This window comes from Ambystoma mexicanum, assembly GCF_040938575.1.
Source record: "Ambystoma mexicanum isolate Mex_15411 chromosome 12 unlocalized genomic scaffold, UKY_AmexF1_1 Mex_chr12_unloc.1, whole genome shotgun sequence".
In the NCBI taxonomy this organism is placed as follows: Eukaryota; Metazoa; Chordata; class Amphibia; order Caudata; family Ambystomatidae; genus Ambystoma; species Ambystoma mexicanum.
In genome coordinates, this window is record NW_027182322.1 from 12,999,221 (window position 1) to 13,012,230 (window position 13,010).

Genomic DNA, 13,010 nt, shown 5'->3' on the forward strand with positions numbered 1-13,010 from the left:
CAACAGGAACATATTGCTCATAAGGAATACAACATCACTGCCAAAAACTTTGCACTTTCCTAATGTATCCTTCCTTCAGAAACATTGTCTTTATAATAGCTGTAAATGAGATAGACCAAAAACACGACACCCTACACTCAGACATTTGTTTCTAGCGACATATAAAGTAAAATCTTCTTTCAAAGCTATTTATGGTATATTCTCTTTGTGTTTTTGTATTGTTAACCAATTGTATGGCTGCACTTTTTATCCAGTTCTTTTTTATTAAGGTATGGAATTGTTGTCCAAACGTATTCAGTTTGCAAGAAAATACAGTAATACCCTATTCTCCGAATTTATCCCTAAAGGAACAAAGGTGTAGTTCAAGGTTTCACCCAGAAGTGTGATTCTTCTACAGACATTTTATGTTTCAGAAAACAATTATTCTTTCTTGTATCCCAGAAGGCTTGATAATATGATGTGAAGTAAACACCGGATTGACAAAACTTCGATCATCCCTTAATGTACGCAAGTTGATTTTCATCTGGCTCTGTGGCGCAATGGATAGCGCATTGGACTTCTAAGTGAATTGGCAAAGTCATTCAAAGGTTGTGGGTTCAAATCCCGCCAGAGTCACATTTTTTACTTTCTTATTCAAACAAGGAACATTATGCATGTGAGGAATGTTTATTTTTGGCCGATGCTTTAATCTTAGTATTTGACCCAAGTTGAACCTATGTATCTAATACAGCATGCAACTGAATCAAAAGCAGTCTGCCTTCCATTGCAACAGGAACATATTGCTCATAAGGAATACAACATCACTGCCAGAAACTTTGCACTTTCCTAATGTATCCTTCCTTCAGAAACATTGTCTTTATAATAGTTGTAAATGAGATAGACCAAAAACACAACACCCTACACTCAGACATTTGTTTCTAGCGACATATAAAGTAAAATATTCTTTCAAAACTATTTATGGTATATTCTCTTTGTGTTTTTGTATTGTTAACCAATTGTATGTCTGCACTTTTTATCCAGTTCTTTTTTATTAAGGTATGGAATTGTTGTCCAAACCAATTCACTTGGCAAGAAAATACTGTAATACCCTATTCTCTGAATTTCTCCCCAAGCGAACAAAGGTGCAGTTCAAGGTTTCGCCCTGAACTGTGATTCTTGCTACAGACATTTTATGTTTCAGAAAACAATCATTCTTTCATGTATCCCAAAAGGCTTGATAATATGATGTGAAGTAAACACTGGATTGACAAAACCTCGATCATCCCCTGATGTACGCAAATTGATTGTCATCTGGCTCTGTGGCGCAATGGATAGCGCGTTGGACTTCTAAGTGAATTGGCAAAGTCATTCAAAGGTTGTGGGTTCGAATCCCACCAGAGTTGCATTTTTTACTTTCTTATTCAAACAAGGAACATTATGCATGTGAGGAATGTTTATTTTTGGCCGATGCTTTAATCTTAGTATTTGACCCAAGTTGAACCTATGTATCTAATACAGCATGCAACTGAATCAAAAGCAGTCTGCCTTCCATTGCAACAGGAACATATTGCTCATAAGCAATACAACATCACTGCCAGAAACTTTGCACTTTCCTAATGTATCCTTCCTTCAGAAACATTGTCTTTATAATAGCTGTAAATGAGATAGACCAAAAACACGACACCCTACACTCAGACATTTGTTTCTAGCGACATATAAAGTAAAATCTTCTTTCAAAGCTATTTATGGTATATTCTCTTTGTGTTTTTGTATTGTTAACCAATTGTATGGCTGCACTTTTTATCCAGTTCTTTTTTATTAAGGTATGGAATTGTTGTCCAAACGTATTCAGTTTGCAAGAAAATACAGTAATACCCTATTCTCCGAATTTATCCCTAAAGGAACAAAGGTGTAGTTCAAGGTTTCACCCAGAAGTGTGATTCTTCTACAGACATTTTATGTTTCAGAAAACAATTATTCTTTCTTGTATCCCAGAAGGCTTGATAATATGATGTGAAGTAAACACTGGATTGACAAAACTTCGATCTTCCCTTAATGTACGCAAGTTGATTTTCATCTGGCTCTGTGGCGCAATGGATATCGCGTTGGACTTCTAAGTGAATTGGCAAAGTCATTCAAAGGTTGTGGGTTCGAATCCCACCAGAGTCGTATTTTTTACTTTCTTATTCAAACAAGGAACATTATGCATGTGAGGAATGTTTATTTTTGGCCGATGCTTTAATCTTAGTATTTGACCCAAGTTGAACCTATGTATCTAATACAGCATGCAACTGAATCAAAAGCAGTCTGCCTTCCATTGCAACAGGAACATATTGCTCATAAGGAATACAACATCATTGCCAAAAACTTTGCACTTTCCTAATGTATCCTTCCTTCAGAAACATTGTCTTTATAATAGCTGTAAATGAGATAGACCAAAAACACGACACCCTACACTCAGACATTTGTTTCTAGCGACATATAAAGTAAAATCTTCTTTCAAAGCTATTTATGGTATATTCTCTTTGTGTTTTTGTATTGTTAACCAATTGTATGGCTGCACTTTTTATCCAGTTCTTTTTTATTAAGGTATGGAATTGTTGTCCAAACGTATTCAGTTTGCAAGAAAATACAGTAATACCCTATTCTCCGAATTTATCCCTAAAGGAACAAAGGTGTAGTTCAAGGTTTCAACCAGAAGTGTGATTCTTCTACAGACATTTTATGTTTCAGAAAACAATTATTCTTTCTTGTATCCCAGAAGGCTTGATAATATGATGTGAAGTAAACACTGTATTGACAAAACTTCGATCATCCCTTAATGTACGCAACTTGATTTTCATCTGGCTCTGTGGCGCAATGGATAGCGGGTTGGACTTCTAAGTGAATTGGCAAAGTCATTCAAAGGTTGTGGGTTCGAATTCCACCAGAGTCGAATTTTTTACTTTCTTATTCAAACAAGGAACATTATGCATGTGAGGAATGTTTATTTTTGGCCGATGCTTTAATCTTAGTATTTGACCCAAGTTGAACCTATGTATCTAATACAGCATGCAACTGAATCAAAAGCAGTCTGCCTTCCATTGCAACAGGAACATATTGCTCATAAGCAATACAACATCACTACCAGAAACTTGGCACTTTTCTAATGTATCCTTCCTTCAGAAACATTGTCTTTATAATAGCTGTAAATGAGATAGACCAAAACACGACACCCTACACTCAGACATTTGTTTCTAGCGACATATAAAGTAAAATATTCTTTCAAAACTATTTATGGTATATTCTCTTTGTGTTTTTGTATTGTTAACCAATTGTATGGCCGCACTTTTTATCTAGTTCTTTTTTATTAAGGTATGGAATTGTTGTCCAAACGTATTCAGTTTGCAAGAAAATACAGTAATACCCTATTCTCCGAATTTATCCCTAAAGGAACAAAGGTGTAGTTCAAGGTTTCACCCAGAAGTGTGATTCTTCTACAGACATTTTATGTTTCAGAAAACAATTATTCTTTCTTGTATCCCAGAAGGCTTGATAATATGATGTGAAGTAAACACTGGATCGACAAAACTTCGATCTTCCCTTAATGTACGCAAGTTGATTTTCATCTGGCTCTGTGGCGCAATGGATATCGCGTTGGACTTCTAAGTGAATTGGCAAAGTCATTCAAAGGTTGTGGGTTCGAATCCCACCAGAGTCGTATTTTTTACTTTCTTATTCAAACAAGGAACATTATGCATGTGAGGAATGTTTATTTTTGGCCGATGCTTTAATCTTAGTATTTGACCCAAGTTGAACCTATGTATCTAATACAGCATGCAACTGAATCAAAAGCAGTCTGCCTTCCATTGCAACAGGAACATATTGCTCATAAGGAATACAACATCATTGCCAAAAACTTTGCACTTTCCTAATGTATCCTTCCTTCAGAAACATTGTCTTTATAATAGCTGTAAATGAGATAGACCAAAAACACGACACCCTACACTCAGACATTTGTTTCTAGCGACATATAAAGTAAAATCTTCTTTCAAAGCTATTTATGGTATATTCTCTTTGTGTTTTTGTATTGTTAACCAATTGTATGGCTGCACTTTTTATCCAGTTCTTTTTTATTAAGGTATGGAATTGTTGTCCAAACGTATTCAGTTTGCAAGAAAATACAGTAATACCCTATTCTCCGAATTTATCCCTAAAGGAACAAAGGTGTAGTTCAAGGTTTCAACCAGAAGTGTGATTCTTCTACAGACATTTTATGTTTCAGAAAACAATTATTCTTTCTTGTATCCCAGAAGGCTTGATAATATGATGTGAAGTAAACACTGTATTGACAAAACTTCGATCATCCCTTAATGTACGCAACTTGATTTTCATCTGGCTCTGTGGCGCAATGGATAGCGGGTTGGACTTCTAAGTGAATTGGCAAAGTCATTCAAAGGTTGTGGGTTCGAATCCCACCAGAGTCGAATTTTTTACTTTCTTATTCAAACAAGGAACATTATGCATGTGAGGAATGTTTATTTTTGGCCGATGCTTTAATCTTAGTATTTGACCCAAGTTGAACCTATGTATCTAATACAGCATGCAACTGAATCAAAAGCAGTCTGCCTTCCATTGCAACAGGAACATATTGCTCATAAGCAATACAACATCACTACCAGAAACTTGGCACTTTTCTAATGTATCCTTCCTTCAGAAACATTGTCTTTATAATAGCTGTAAATGAGATAGACCAAAACACGACACCCTACACTCAGACATTTGTTTCTAGCGACATATAAAGTAAAATATTCTTTCAAAACTATTTATGGTATATTCTCTTTGTGTTTTTGTATTGTTAACCAATTGTATGGCCGCACTTTTTATCTAGTTCTTTTTTATTAAGGTATGGAATTGTTGTCCAAACGTATTCAGTTTGCAAGAAAATACAGTAATACCCTATTCTCCGAATTTATCCCTAAAGGAACAAAGGTGTAGTTCAAGGTTTCACCCAGAAGTGTGATTCTTCTACAGACATTTTATGTTTCAGAAAACAATTATTCTTTCTTGTATCCCAGAAGGCTTGATAATATGATGTGAAGTAAACACTGGATCGACAAAACCTCGATCATCCCCTGATGTACGCAAGTTGATTGTCATCTGGCTCTGTGGCGCAATGAATAGCGCGTTGGACTTCTAAGTGAATTGGCAAAGTCATTCAAAGGTTGTGGGTTCGAATCCCACCAGAGTCGCATTTTTTACTTTCTTATTCAAACAAGGAACATTATGCATGTGAGGAATGTTTTTTTTTGGCCGATGCTTTAATCTTAGTATTTGACCCAAGTTGAACCTATGTATCTAATACAGCATGCAACTGAATCAAAAGCAGTCTGCCTTCCATTGCAACAGGAACACATTGCTCATAAGCAATACAACTTCACTGCCAGAAACTTTGCACTTTCCTAATGTATCCTTCCTTCAGAAACATTGTCTTTATAATAGCTGTAAATGAGATAGACCAAAAACACGACACCCTACACTCAGACATTTGTTTCTAGCGACATATAAAGTAAAATCTTCTTTCAAAGCTATTTATGGTATATTCTCTTTGTGTTTTTGTATTGTTAACCAATTGTATGGCTGCACTTTTTATCCAGTTCTTTTTTATTAAGGTATGGAATTGTTGTCCAAACGTATTCAGTTTGCAAGAAAATACAGTAATACCCTATTCTCCGAATTTATCCCTAAAGGAACAAAGGTGTAGTTCAAGGTTTCACCCAGAAGTGTGATTCTTCTACAGACATTTTATGTTTCAGAAAACAATTATTCTTTCTTGTATCCCAGAAGGCTTGATAATATGATGTGAAGTAAACACTGGATTGACAAAACTTCGATCATCCCTTAATGTACGCAAGTTGATTTTCATCTGGCTCTGTGGCGCAATGGATAGCGCGTTGGACTTCTAAGTGAATTGGCAAAGTCATTCAAAGGTTGTGGGTTCGAATCCCACCAGAGTCGTATTTTTTACTTTCTTATTCAAACAAGGAACATTATGCATGTGAGGAATGTTTATTTTTGGCCGATGCTTTAATCTTAGTATTTGACCCAAGTTGAACCTATGTATCTAATACAGCATGCAACTGAATCAAAAGCAGTCTGCCTTCCATTGCAACAGGAACATATTGCTCATAAGGAATACAACATCACTGCCAAAAACTTTGCACTTTCCTAATGTATCCTTCCTTCAGAAACATTGTCTTTATAATAGCTGTAAATGAGATAGACCAAAAACACGACACCCTACACTCAGACATTTGTTTCTAGCGACATATAAAGTAAAATCTTCTTTCAAAGCTATTTATGGTATATTCTCTTTGTGTTTTTGTATTGTTAACCAATTGTATGGCTGCACTTTTTATCCAGTTCTTTTTTATTAAGGTATGGAATTGTTGTCCAAACGTATTCAGTTTGCAAGAAAATACAGTAATACCCTATTCTCCGAATTTATCCCTAAAGGAACAAAGGTGTAGTTCAAGGTTTCACCCAGAAGTGTGATTCTTCTACAGACATTTTATGTTTCAGAAAACAATTATTCTTTCTTGTATCCCAGAAGGCTTGATAATATGATGTGAAGTAAACACTGGATTGACAAAACTTCGATCATCCCTTAATGTACGCAAGTTGATTTTCATCTGGCTCTGTGGCGCAATGGATAGCGCGTTGGACTTCTAAGTGAATTGGCAAAGTCATTCAAAGGTTGTGGGTTCGAATCCCACCAGAGTCGTATTTTTTACTTTCTTATTCAAACAAGGAACATTATGCATGTGAGGAATGTTTATTTTTGGCCGATGCTTTAATCTTAGTATTTGACCCAAGTTGAACCTATGTATCTAATACAGCATGCAACTGAATCAAAAGCAGTCTGCCTTCCATTGCAACAGGAACATATTGCTCATAAGGAATACAACATCACTGCCAAAAACTTTGCACTTTCCTAATGTATCCTTCCTTCAGAAACATTGTCTTTATAATAGCTGTAAATGAGATAGACCAAAAACACGACACCCTACACTCAGACATTTGTTTCTAGCGACATATAAAGTAAAATCTTCTTTCAAAGCTATTTATGGTATATTCTCTTTGTGTTTTTGTATTGTTAACCAATTGTATGGCTGCACTTTTTATCCAGTTCTTTTTTATTAAGGTATGGAATTGTTGTCCAAACGTATTCAGTTTGCAAGAAAATACAGTAATACCCTATTCTCCGAATTTATCCCTAAAGGAACAAAGGTGTAGTTCAAGGTTTCACCCAGAAGTGTGATTCTTCTACAGACATTTTATGTTTCAGAAAACAATTATTCTTTCTTGTATCCCAGAAGGCTTGATAATATGATGTGAAGTAAACACTGGATTGACAAAACTTCGATCATCCCTTAATGTACGCAACTTGATTTTCATCTGGCTCTGTGGCGCAATGGATAGCGGGTTGGACTTCTACGTGAATTGGCAAAGTCATTCAAAGGTTGTGGGTTCGAATCCCACCAGAGTCGCATTTTTTACTTTCTTATTCAAACAAGGAACATTATGCATGTCAGGAATGTTTATTTTTGGCCGATGCTTTAATCTTAGTATTTGACCCAAGTTGAACCTATGTATCTAATACAGCATGCAACTGAATCAAAAGCAGTCTGCCTTCCATTGCAACAGGAACATATTGCTCATAAGCAATACAACATCACTACCAGAAACTTGGCACTTTTCTAATGTATCCTTCCTTCAGAAACATTGTCTTTATAATAGCTGTAAATGAGATAGACCAAAACACGACACCCTATGCTCAGACATTTGTTTCTAGCGACATATAAAGTAAAATCTTCTTTCAAAGCTATTTATGGTATATTCTCTTTGTGTTTTTGTATTGTTAACCAATTGTATGTCTGCACTTTTTATCCAGTTCTTTTTTATTAAGGTATGGAATTGTTGTCCAAACCAATTCACTTGGCAAGAAAATACTGTAATACCCTATTCTCCGAATTTATCCCTAAAGGAACAAAGGTGTAGTTCAAGGTTTCACCCAGAAGTGTGATTCTTCTACAGACATTTTATGTTTCCGAAAACAATTATTCTTTCTTGTATCCCAGAAGGCTTGATAATATGATGTGAAGTAAACACCGGATTGACAAAACTTCGATCATCCCTTAATGTACGCAAGTTGATGTGCATCTGGCTCTGTGGCGCAATGGATAGCGCGTTGGACTTCTAAGTGAATTGGCAAAGTCATTCAAAGGTTGTGGGTTCGAATCCCACCAGAGTCGCATTTTTTACTTTCTTATTCAAACAAGGAACATTATGCATGTGAGGAATGTTTATTTTTGGCTGATGCTTTAATCTTAGTATTTGACCCAAGTTGAACCTATGTATCTAATACAGCATGCAACTGAATCAAAAGCAGTCTGCCTTCCATTGCAACAGGAACATATTGCTCATAAGCAATACAACATCACTGCCAGAAACTTTGCACTTTCCTAATGTATCTTTCCTTCAGAAACATTGTCTTTATAATAGCTGTAAATGAGATAGACCAAAAACACGACACCCTACACTCAGACATTTGTTTCTAGCGACATATAAAGTAAAATCTTCTTTCAAAGCTATTTATGGTATATTCTCTTTGTGTTTTTGTATTGTTAACCAATTGTATGTCTGCACTTTTTATCCAGTTCTTTTTTATTAAGGTATGGAATTGTTGTCCAAACCTATTCACTTGGCAAGAAAATACTGTAATACCCTATTCTCTGAATTTCTCCCCAAGCGAACAAAGGTGCAGTTCAAGGTTTCACACAGAAGTGTGATTCTTGCTACAGACATTTTATGTTTCAGAAAACAATCATTCTTTGATGTGTCCCAGAAGGCTTGATAATGTGATGTGAAGTAAACACCGGATTGACAAAACTTCGATCATCCCTTAATGTACGCAAGTTGATTTTCATCTGGCTCTGTGGCGCAATGGATAGCGCATTGGACTTCTAAGTGAATTGGCAAAGTCATTCAAAGGTTGTGGGTTCGAATCCCACCAGAGTCACATTTTTTACTTTCTTATTCAAACAAGGAACATTATGCATGTGAGGAATGTTTATTTTTGGCCGATGCTTTAATCTTAGTATTTGACCCAAGTTGAACCTATGTATCTAATACAGCATGCAACTGAATCAAAAGCAGTCTGCCTTCCATTGCAACATGAACATATTGCTCATAAGCAATACAACATCACTGCCAGAAACTTTGCACTTTCCTAATGTATCCTTCCTTCAGAAACATTGTCTTTATAATAGCTATAAATGAGATAGACCAAAAACACGACACCCTACACTCAGACATTTGTTTCTAGCGACATATAAAGTAAAATATTCTTTCAAAACTATTTATGGTATATTCTCTTTGTGTTTTTGTATTGTTAACCAATTGTATGGCTGCACTTTTTATCCAGTTCTTTTTTATTAAGGTATGGAATTGTTGTCCAAACCAATTCACTTGGCAAGAAAATACTGTAATACCCTATTCTCCGAATTTATCCCTAAAGGAACAAAGGTGTAGTTCAAGGTTTCACCCAGAAGTGTGATTCTTCTACAGACATTTTATGTTTCAGAAAACAATTATTCTTTCTTGTATCCCAGAAGGCTTGATAATATGATGTGAAGTAAACACCGGATTGACAAAACTTCGATCATCCCTTAATGTACGCAAGTTGCTGTGCATCTGGCTCTGTGGCGCAATGGATAGCGCGTTGGACTTCTAAGTGTATTGGCAAAGTCATTCAAAGGTTGTGGGTTCGAATCCCACCAGAGTCGCATTTTTTACTTTCTTATTCAAACAAGGAACATTATGCATGTGAGGAATGTTTTTTTTTGGCCGATGCTTTAATCTTAGTATTTGACACAAGTTGAACCTATGTATCTAATACAGCATGCAACTGAATCAAAAGCAGTCTGCCTTCCATTGCAACAGGAACATATTGCTCATAAGCAATACAACTTCACTGCCAGAAACTTTGCACTTTCCTAATGTATCCTTCCTTCAGAAACATTGTCTTTATAATAGCTGTAAATGAGATAGACCAAAAACACGACACCCTACACTCAGACATTTGTTTCTAGCGATATATAAAGTAAAATCTTCTTTCAAAGCTATTTATGGTATATTCTCTTTGTGTTTTTGTATTGTTAACCAATTGTATGGCTGCACTTTTTATCCAGTTCTTTTTTATTAAGGTATGGAATTGTTGTCCAAACGTATTCAGTTTGCAAGAAAATACAGTAATACCCTATTCTCCGAATTTATCCCTAAAGGAACAAAGGTGTAGTTCAAGGTTTCACCCAGAAGTGTGATTCTTCTACAGACATTTTATGTTTCAGAAAACAATTATTCTTTCTTGTATCCCAGAAGGCTTGATAATATGATGTGAAGTAAACACTGGATTGACAAAACCTCGATCATCCCCTGATGTACGCAAGTTGATTGTCATCTGGCTCTGTGGCGCAATGGATAGCGCGTTGGACTTCTAAGTGAATTGGCAAAGTCATTCAAAGGTTGTGGGTTCGAATCCCACCAGAGTCATATTTTTTACTTTCTTATTCAAACAAGGAACATTATGCATGTGAGGAATGTTTATCTTTGGCCGATGCTTTAATCTTAGTATTTGACCCAAGTTGAACCTATGTATCTAATACAGCATGCAACTGAATCAAAAGCAGTCTGCCTTCCATTGCAACAGGAACATATTGCTCATAAGGAATACAACATCACTGCCAAAAACTTTGCACTTTCCTAATGTATCCTTCCTTCAGAAACATTGTCTTTATAATAGCTGTAAATGAGATAGACCAAAAACACGACACCCTACACTCAGACATTTGTTTCTAGCGACATATAAAGTAAAATCTTCTTTCAAAGCTATTTATGGTATATTCTCTTTGTGTTTTTGTATTGTTAACCAATTGTCTGGCTGCACTTTTTATCCAGTTCTTTTTTATTAAGGTATGGAATTGTTGTCCAAACGTATTCAGTTTGCAAGAAAATACAGTAATACCCTATTCTCCGAATTTATCCCTAAAGGAACAAAGGTGTAGTTCAAGGTTTCACCCAGAAGTGTGATTCTTCTACAGACATTTTATGTTTCAGAAAACAATTATTCTTTCTTGTATCCCAGAAGGCTTGATAATATGATGTGAAGTAAACACTGGACTGACAAAACTTCGATCATCCCTTAATGTACGCAACTTGATTTTCATCTGGCTCTGTGGCGCAATGGATAGCGGGTTGGACTTCTAAGTGAATTGGCAAAGTCATTCAAAGGTTGTGGGTTCGAATCCCACCAGAGTCGCATTTTCTACTTTCTTATTCAAACAAGGAACATTATGCATGTGAGGAATGTTTATTTTTGGCTGATGCTTTAATCTTAGTATTTGACCCAAGTTGAACCTATGTATCTAATACAGCATGCAACTGAATCAAAAGCAGTCTGCCTTCCATTGCAACAGGAACATATTGCTCATAAGCAATACAACATCACTACCAGAAACTTGGCACTTTTCTAATGTATCCTTCCTTCAGAAACATTGTCTTTATAATAGCTGTAAATGAGATAGACCAAAACACGACACCCTATGCTCAGACATTTGTTTCTAGCGACATATAAAGTAAAATCTTCTTTCAAAGCTATTTATGGTATATTCTCTTTGTGTTTTTGTATTGTTAACCAATTGTATGTCTGCACTTTTTATCCAGTTCTTTTTTATTAAGGTATGGAATTGTTGTCCAAACCAATTCACTTGGCAAGAAAATACTGTAATACCCTATTCTCCGAATTTATCCCTAAAGGAACAAAGGTGTAGTTCAAGGTTTCACCCAGAAGTGTGATTCTTCTACAGACATTTTATGTTTCCGAAAACAATTATTCTTTCTTGTATCCCAGAAGGCTTGATAATATGATGTGAAGTAAACACCGGATTGACAAAACTTCGATCATCCCTTAATGTACGCAAGTTGATGTGCATCTGGCTCTGTGGCGCAATGGATAGCGCGTTGGACTTCTAAGTGAATTGGCAAAGTCATTCAAAGGTTGTGGGTTCGAATCCCACCAGAGTCGCATTTTTTACTTTCTTATTCAAACAAGGAACATTATGCATGTGAGGAATGTTTATTTTTGGCAGATGCTTTAATCTTAGTATTTGACCCAAGTTGAACCTATGTATCTAATACAGCATGCAACTGAATCAAAAGCAGTCTGCCTTCCATTGCAACAGGAACATATTGCTCATAAGCAATACAACATCACTGCCAGAAACTTTGCACTTTCCTAATGTTTCCTTCCTTCAGAAACATTGTCTTTATAATAGCTGTAAATGAGATAGACCAAAAACACGACACCCTACACTCAGACATTTGTTTCTAGCGACATATAAAGTAAAATCTTCTTTCAAAGCTATTTATGGTATATTCTCTTTGTGTTTTTGTATTGTTAACCAATTGTATGGCTGCACTTTTTATCCAGTTCTTTTTTATTAAGGTATGGAATTGTTGTCCAAACCTATTCACTTGGCAAGAAAATACTGTAATACCCTATTCTCTGAATTTCTCCCCAAGCGAACAAAGGTGCAGTTCAAGGTTTCACCCAGAAGTGTGATTCTTCTACAGACATTTTATGTTTCAGAAAACAATTATTCTTTCTTGTATCCCAGAAGGCTTGATAATATGATGTGAAGTAAACACTGGATTGACAAAACTTCGATCTTCCCTTAATGTACGCAAGTTGATTTTCATCTGGCTCTGTGGCGCAATGGATATCGCGTTGGACTTCTAAGTGAATTGGCAAAGTCATTCAAAGGTTGTGGGTTCGAATCCCACCAGAGTCGTATTTTTTACTTTCTTATTCAAACAAGGAACATTATGCATGTGAGGAATGTTTATTTTTGGCCGATGCTTTAATCTTAGTATTTGACCCAAGTTGAACCTATGTATCTAATACAGCATGCAACTGAATCAAAAGCAGTCTG

The 13,010-nt window shown here is 35.9% G+C and overlaps 9 non-coding genes across 9 annotated transcripts; all 9 read left to right on the top strand.

Annotated features, from left to right (window-relative positions):
• Positions 1-525: 525 nt before the first annotated feature.
• Positions 526-615, top strand: TRNAR-UCU (transfer RNA arginine (anticodon UCU)). Its single transcript is given in 2 exon segments — positions 526-562; positions 580-615. It is a non-coding gene; the product is annotated as a tRNA-Arg (tRNA).
• Positions 616-1,292: 677 nt separating this feature from the next.
• Positions 1,293-1,382, top strand: TRNAR-UCU (transfer RNA arginine (anticodon UCU)). The gene is given in 2 exon segments: positions 1,293-1,329; positions 1,347-1,382. It is a non-coding gene; the product is annotated as a tRNA-Arg (tRNA).
• A 4,504-nt stretch (positions 1,383-5,886) lies between these two features.
• TRNAR-UCU (transfer RNA arginine (anticodon UCU)) lies at positions 5,887-5,976 on the top strand. The gene is given in 2 exon segments: positions 5,887-5,923; positions 5,941-5,976. It is a non-coding gene; the product is annotated as a tRNA-Arg (tRNA).
• A 676-nt stretch (positions 5,977-6,652) lies between these two features.
• TRNAR-UCU (transfer RNA arginine (anticodon UCU)) lies at positions 6,653-6,742 on the top strand. The gene is given in 2 exon segments: positions 6,653-6,689; positions 6,707-6,742. It is a non-coding gene; the product is annotated as a tRNA-Arg (tRNA).
• A 1,441-nt stretch (positions 6,743-8,183) lies between these two features.
• Positions 8,184-8,273, top strand: TRNAR-UCU (transfer RNA arginine (anticodon UCU)). The gene is given in 2 exon segments: positions 8,184-8,220; positions 8,238-8,273. It is a non-coding gene; the product is annotated as a tRNA-Arg (tRNA).
• A 677-nt stretch (positions 8,274-8,950) lies between these two features.
• On the top strand, positions 8,951-9,040 carry TRNAR-UCU (transfer RNA arginine (anticodon UCU)). Its single transcript is given in 2 exon segments — positions 8,951-8,987; positions 9,005-9,040. It is a non-coding gene; the product is annotated as a tRNA-Arg (tRNA).
• A 676-nt stretch (positions 9,041-9,716) lies between these two features.
• TRNAR-UCU (transfer RNA arginine (anticodon UCU)) lies at positions 9,717-9,806 on the top strand. The gene is given in 2 exon segments: positions 9,717-9,753; positions 9,771-9,806. It is a non-coding gene; the product is annotated as a tRNA-Arg (tRNA).
• Positions 9,807-10,482: 676 nt separating this feature from the next.
• Positions 10,483-10,572, top strand: TRNAR-UCU (transfer RNA arginine (anticodon UCU)). The gene is given in 2 exon segments: positions 10,483-10,519; positions 10,537-10,572. It is a non-coding gene; the product is annotated as a tRNA-Arg (tRNA).
• A 1,441-nt stretch (positions 10,573-12,013) lies between these two features.
• Positions 12,014-12,103, top strand: TRNAR-UCU (transfer RNA arginine (anticodon UCU)). The gene is given in 2 exon segments: positions 12,014-12,050; positions 12,068-12,103. It is a non-coding gene; the product is annotated as a tRNA-Arg (tRNA).
• The last annotated feature ends 907 nt before the right edge of the window (positions 12,104-13,010 follow it).